Source organism: Coturnix japonica, chromosome 2, assembly GCF_054131305.1.
Source record: "Coturnix japonica strain WE chromosome 2, WE-NBRP24, whole genome shotgun sequence".
In the NCBI taxonomy this organism is placed as follows: Eukaryota; Metazoa; Chordata; class Aves; order Galliformes; family Phasianidae; genus Coturnix; species Coturnix japonica.
Window position 1 is genome coordinate 58,621,783 of NC_140664.1, and position 6,957 is coordinate 58,628,739.

Here is a 6,957-nt window from a genome sequence, read left to right on the forward strand (position 1 = left end):
CCATTTTTATACTCAGAAGATTTAATATTTCAGAAAAGATTGCTCCAGAGATCAATACTGCACTGGGGCAAGGTAGGAGTGTCCTTGCTTCCCCCTCTGAGGCTGCTGACATACCTGCTTTCTACTTTACTTCCATTTTCCCTTGCTGTAAGGCTTCCCATCATGGCTTATTTTCTTTCTAGGACTGCTTGCCTCTTAATAGAAAGACTGTCTTATGAACCCAACTCCTCCCAAAGACAATGGAGTTATTCCAGTAGATGTGATTAGAAACCCACATCCTTAAGCTGTATTTGTAACAATATCCTCTGCACATCTCTGTAGATTATGTTTTCCCAGTTTGACCTTTCTGTATGAAGGAAATTGCCCCACTTGCTCCATTCTCAACGCTCCAAATTTGAATAACAGGATCTTGTAAAGGAATTAAGCAGTTAGTGCTGCCAAAGGTAGCAGCTCAGCTCCTCATTGTGATGGTGGAATAGTTAACTCATACGAGGGATGCCCGGGGCTATGGAGTACCTGCAGGGTTATCAGGAGGAATACACAGACAGGATGTTTAGTGTAGAGACAATGCATATGGCTAGATAATGTAAGCAAATGGTCTCATTCAAGAATATATGTAAATGATTAAAATCTCAGAAGGCTGAGAAGGATTGTGTTCTTAAATAATAATCCAGCTAACTAGAAGTAGGGAATGTCCTAGAGTGCACTTCTGTACTACTCTGTAATGTTTTTGGAAGTTAATTTTCTGTGGCCTTTACTCAAACTCCAGATTTCTTCCAAGTGCCATAAAACTGTTTATTCAAAATGGAGGCCGGGGGGCAAGGGAGTGGGGGTGGAAATAGCAGATAACTGCACCCATTCTCTTTGGATTAGAAGAAGATTGAGTTGCTGAAAGAAATAGACCATAATCAGACAACAACCTGATTTATTTAGTACAGTACCATCTCTGTAGAAAAGATAAACTGAGCTTTCCCTCCATTGTGGGAAAGGCACAGAAAGTGTATTTCTAGAAAGTCCTCTTCTCCAATAAATGATGAGTATTTGAGAAGTGCTTTGTGGTCCTTAAGGGCCAGCTTTAGTAATCCCCTAGATAATGTTAGTTTTTTGATCAAAGCTTCACAGTGTGGGGCCTGTCAGTGAACATGAGGGCAAGAGGGCAGCGCGCTGGGACAAACAGCTGCACACCAATATGGTTAGATATAGCTGAGTCAACATTATTGCCCAAAAAGCCATACTTTTATAGCAGACAAACTAACTGAAGGAAAGCTACTGCAGTAACAACCCTAAAACCCCCCTTCAAAGCTGTGAGCCATTCATTCTTTTCCTAGAGATGTCCTTGGTTCTCATGCTGTTTATCCTGCTCCATAGCTACTGCTCTGTAAAACTGTTCTTGTATTACCACAGGAGCCTTTTCTTCGCAAGGCATATTCTTTTGGTTTGGTAATTCTTTTTAAGTGAAAACAGACCCTAGAGAATATTATGAAACTTTCTAATGTCTGGAAAAATGAAGCGTGTAGTCACAGTAAGAAGTGTGGTCATGCAGCATTAGGACTGCATTTTGGCAAATGTGACACCCAGTACTACGCCTGATTGCAGTTATTGAGTGTACACAGAAAGAAGCTTGGTGTTGCTTCGATATGGCCATAACTTGCCTGTCTATTACAAATCTCCATTGGCAGGGCATGAGCATCTTGCAGGTGAATTGTGATGGGTAACTTGGGTAAATTGTGGAATCCTTCATCCTGAAGCAATACTAAGATTGTAGCAATGATTATCTGGAACATAAGAGCAACCACTGTCATGAGCCAGCTGTCAGCAATTGGCCATTACAAAAGAGCATTTGAAGAGCATTTCTTCAGGTATAGTCTCTTAAGAATATAAAATAAGATTTTGTTGCATCTTCCTCTGAACAACATATCTGTAACTATATAACTACATAATAATATAACTATATGTATCTAGATCTATAACTACCTGAAGGGACGCTACAGTGAGGTGGGAGTCAGCCTCTTCTCTCATGTGACTAGCAGTAGGACTAGAGAGAATGGCCTCAAGTTGCACCAGGGAGATTTAGGTTGGAGGTTAGGAAATACTGCTCCTCTGAAAGAGTGGTCAGCCACTGGAATGGGCTGCCCAGGGAGGTGGTGAAGTCACTAACACTGGAGGTGCCCAAGAAAGACACTGTTGGTTTAGACACTGTTTCTGGGACATGGTTTAATGAGAACTATTGGTGATAGGTGGACAGTTGGACTGGATGATCCTGTAGGTCTTTTCCAACCTTGGTTATTCTATGTTTCTATGATTCTATGATGTTGGCCGCTTTGTGTCAGGACACTATACTGAGACAACGTTCCTGCTTCACATTTGTCCTATGATTTTTATGGCCTCCTCTGAGCTACCAAGGAGTAATGTTTATTCAATGAAATAATAATAATAATAATAATAATAATAATAATAATAATAATAATAATAATAATAATAATATATTGAAAAGGCACATAATTATCTTTGTTTTCTTGTTGTCCGTATTTGTTGCATTTGGGTTTAGTCTGGGAGACAGGTCCCTTTATTTCACCCCCTCTCCATCTTTCCTTTAATCTCACTGTCCACTCTGTTAGTCACTCCCTAGGTTTGGTGATGTCTTGCAAGCTGGCTGTGCTATACCTGTGACTTGTGTCAGCTGTTTGCCCAGAACTGTGGCAGTCCTTGTGGCTGGGGCGATGACAGATCAGCCTGTGCCAGTCAGCCCTGGGGAATGAGCAAACTCTCACAAATATATTTTCCCCTATGTGACTGGTGTGATGTGTGATAAGACTTCCTAGTGCAGGCTTTACGGTAGCCGTGGACAAACCAAAATTAGAATTTAAAAAAGATGTGTTTTTTAAGGGAAAAAAGGAAACAAACAAACAAACAAACAAACAAAAAAACAACAACCAACAAAACTCATGAAAATGGTAATATATCAAAGTTCATGAGGTCTTAAGTTACCCTGAGCCTGAGCCCACAGATTGAGACTGCCAGTTCAACCCAAGAGAAACTGAAGTCCTCCTCCATACATTGCTCATGGCACTAAGACCAGAAGGTAATGATCATTGTTCTGTAGAATTGCATGTGCTCTCCTGACTAGTGAGCAAATTCCTGTGTTCTCCAATATGCTGTAACAAAGAATGAAAAGCTCCAACAGAGTATTTTTCTGTGATACTAAAGAGGCACTTAGATCCAGATCCTCAAATATATAGATGCAGTGCAAAAATAGAGCAAGAGGCAGCCCCCACTGTGAAAAACAGTCTGCTTCTGCTGGGGAATAAGGTCAACTGCAGGATGGGCCTGAGTGAAGAACTGCTAAGCCAAACAGCCAAAGCAGCTGAAGTGGAACCGTGGAATGGGGATATGAAGAAGTGCTTTACCAGATGCTCTGTGATGACATGATTTATGCAAGGGAGGACTCTGGGAGTGGGAAGAGTCATGTGTGTGTGGGCTTGTGTAGCAGATGTACAGGATGCACATGTGTGGAAGACATGCTAGTATATAAACTGTGTGACACAGCATTAAATTGAGAGAAGACTCCATGGCATCCATGACTGTGTCTCTCTCCAGATGGGGTCCATTCTGGACGGGGTCCAGCCCAGGGTCAGTTGTTGGTAACAACAGCCTGCTTTTCACTTTATGTATCACAACTGCAGTTCAGAACTGAGAGAGAGGCTTGCAGTTTAGAAATCTGAAGTCTTTGGATGCACTTAATGTGTATGCAGGCAGAAATTAACCCAGCCACAAATAGTATCCTACAAGAAGAACTGGGGACTCTGTTTCCTTCATTTTACTTAGGAACTGAGCTATATCTGTATCTCATCCTTTCTCAGGGCAAAGGGTCTTACATAACACAGATGTCAAAAGTCTTACATCCCACAGATCCTAAAAGACTGCTCTAACCTCTAGATTGCTTTTGGACATCATATAGCCAGGGTTGTAAGTGGACTGGAAGGAGAGCAAAAGTAAACTCCATAGGTGCAAATAATGTGGTGTCTGCTCCATGAAACTGTTTTCATTCAGTGCTTGACTATCTAGTGTTTAACTCCCTGGAGAGTTAAACTTCTCTCCAGGGAGAAGACTCAAAGGTGGTAGGTGGCTGTCTAAGGAATGGCAAGGTGGTTAGAATCTGTAGGAAAGGAATCTGAATCGTAGTCCCCTCATGGGTCCTTTAACCATGATAATCTCTATCTCTGACCGTTCTGCTTTTCAACTAGTTACTTTCCAAGATGGACTTCATACTCTGGATCAGGATTTTATGGAGGATCCTGAATGCCAGAAATAATAATCCTAACCTAGCTCAAGCATTTTTCAGAAGCTAGCTTCCAGAATATGTCATGAATATGTTGTGAACATCCTGGACCTCCAGTGGTTTTGTCTCTGTTGGCTCTTCGCTGCTATGAGTTGGGAAGGAATACAGTTTTCATATTGGATTAACTACATTGCCAGCCTTACTGCCAACCTTTGCTTTTTCTACTGTGGCTGAAAAACAGCCTGAATATATGAAATTCTCGTTCTGCATTTAATCCTACAAAAATAATGTTCCAATTTGTATTTCAAATGGCTTGGCAAGTCCACTATCTTTTGGAAAGGTGGTAAAAAAGTTGCATATTTAATCCCTCTTTCATTATGCCAAGTTAGCACATACATAGATTCATGTACTCAGTCAGCATAAGAAAAATATATTTGCTACTGATTAAAACCATTGCTTGATTTCACAAGCCCATACATGCTATTCATTATTAATTCTTTATGTCAAAGTTGCAGTTTTTACAGGTTATTATAATTCTAGCATGACCACCATAGAATTAACTTCCATAGCCTCTGGCTTTAATTCAGACTTGAAAAGAATTAATGTGAAGGAAAATTCTACCAGATATATCACTATTTAGCTTTCCCATCTACTGATGCATCCTAAGAAGCAAGAAATAATAAACCAGACTGGAGCTGATGAGACTAAGTATCATTTAGGAAATCTCCTGCTTTACGTGAAAGGATGTGCTGACCAGTTTGGGAAGCTCTTTAAAATAGGATTATTAGGGGCTTAAAGTTTCAGAACAATATTCAATATTACTTACATTATAATTCACTGGAAAATTATTTCCTTCCTGACTCTTCACTCTCATTTTGTTTTCAGTGAATTAATACAATATTTTAGGAAGAAATTCTACCAGGATTAACTTTTCTGGTCTTGCATGTAGTAATACTAAAAATTTCATTTGTAGCAACAAGAGTGTATGAAAATTAGACTGTACAAGCTTGTACAGTCTGTAAAGCTTACTAACAGTCGTTGTACAGCTGCTAGCTGTCAAGCACCTTCATTCCTCTTTCAATGTTGTATTTTCCCAAATTTTAATAATCTGATTGGATAATGTATACTGTACTCCCCCAGCTGTTTTTCTCAAAAAGCAAAATGCAGCTTCAGTATGCGTTTGCACTATAAGCTAACCGTCATTGTTGCTTACTGCAAACAGGGGGCAGCCTTAGGTGTACAACACAGCAGCAGCATTTCCTACTTAATAGGAAAGAATATTCGAATGTTATGTAGTTTGAATGTAGAGACACCACTGCAAGATTTTAGTAGACTTCATAAATCTAAACTACCCTCCATGCCACAGAGTTGCACGGTATATATAGTCTTAAAATCTGTAAGGGTGAAATTAATTTTGTTCATAGCTATTGGGAGGGATTTAAGAGATAACTCTTAATATGTGTCTTCTTACATCCATTCATGTTCAGTCTCATTTTTACTCTTCAGATAATTAATTCATTTTGTGTTGTGAGTGCAAGAGTTCTTCTGTATAGCCACAGGCTAGATAGTGTAAAAGAAATACAGGAATTGCCATCCTATGTAACAAGCAAAACCAAACAAAAAGTGTTCTGAGAAGATGATTAGGCTCTCTCAATAAAGCCCAGCAGTCAATAACATCCTTTCCTGTCTTCCCTCCTGCACAGGATAAATATCAAATTATTACACGACAGGACACATCAAACTTATTTCATACAAGATTGATTTGACTTGAAGAAGCAACATGACAGATGTATGCACCTAAGAATTTAGGTGAGGAAATTTGAGAAGAGGTGAGGAAACTGATATGATACATACTTTGATGGTACCACAGAGTTTCTTACAATGTAAGCCAGAGTGTTTTTTCTCTGTAAGTCCTTCAGAGTTTAATTTAATATTTTGATTTCCTGAGAGGCCTTTGGGTGGTGCTGTCATTGTTAACAAGCAAGCGAATGATAGTAAGAAAGGTCAGACTATGAATGTTAGAATGCAAGGATTTGTTGAGTAGCTAGAGAACATCAAATACAAAGAACAGAAGCATCTTGACAAAAAAAAAAAAAAAAAAAAAAAAGTGATTTAGACAGAGATTTTCTTATTGTTCAATAAAGGGGATGTTTAATATTTCACGGGAGGTAGAAGCTAAGGGCTTAGATTGAAGTTATTTAACATGTTGTCATTTGGAAGAGCTTAGCTACAATAAGTCTGTATCTCTTACAGCCTTCCTGCCTTGTTTTAGTTCAGTAGAGTATTTTACTCTGCCTTGCATTGCACTGATTGGCTAGTGCTGCACCAGCAGCTCTGGAAATTAGCCGTGGCTGGATTGTGTAGGTCCAATATTCATCAGGAGATAATAGATTCTCTGCTCTGAAGGCTGCAAGAAAATTATTTGTGCCTGCCTTTAGTATGTAGAAACAAGTACTTCTATGTTTGTGAAATGAGAAAGCTAAGTTTATATTTTCTTTCTCATTGCAACATGTTGATATACTTAGGGGATGAGCATTATGCCTCAGAATGAACTCAGCTGCCCTGAGGAAGGGTGAAAATGTGGTTCACTGTGTGTTATCATATGGGAAGCCTGCTGCTTTATGCCATTTCTTATCAAATGTACAGACTGAAAGCAAATACAACTGTGAGCATTGTTG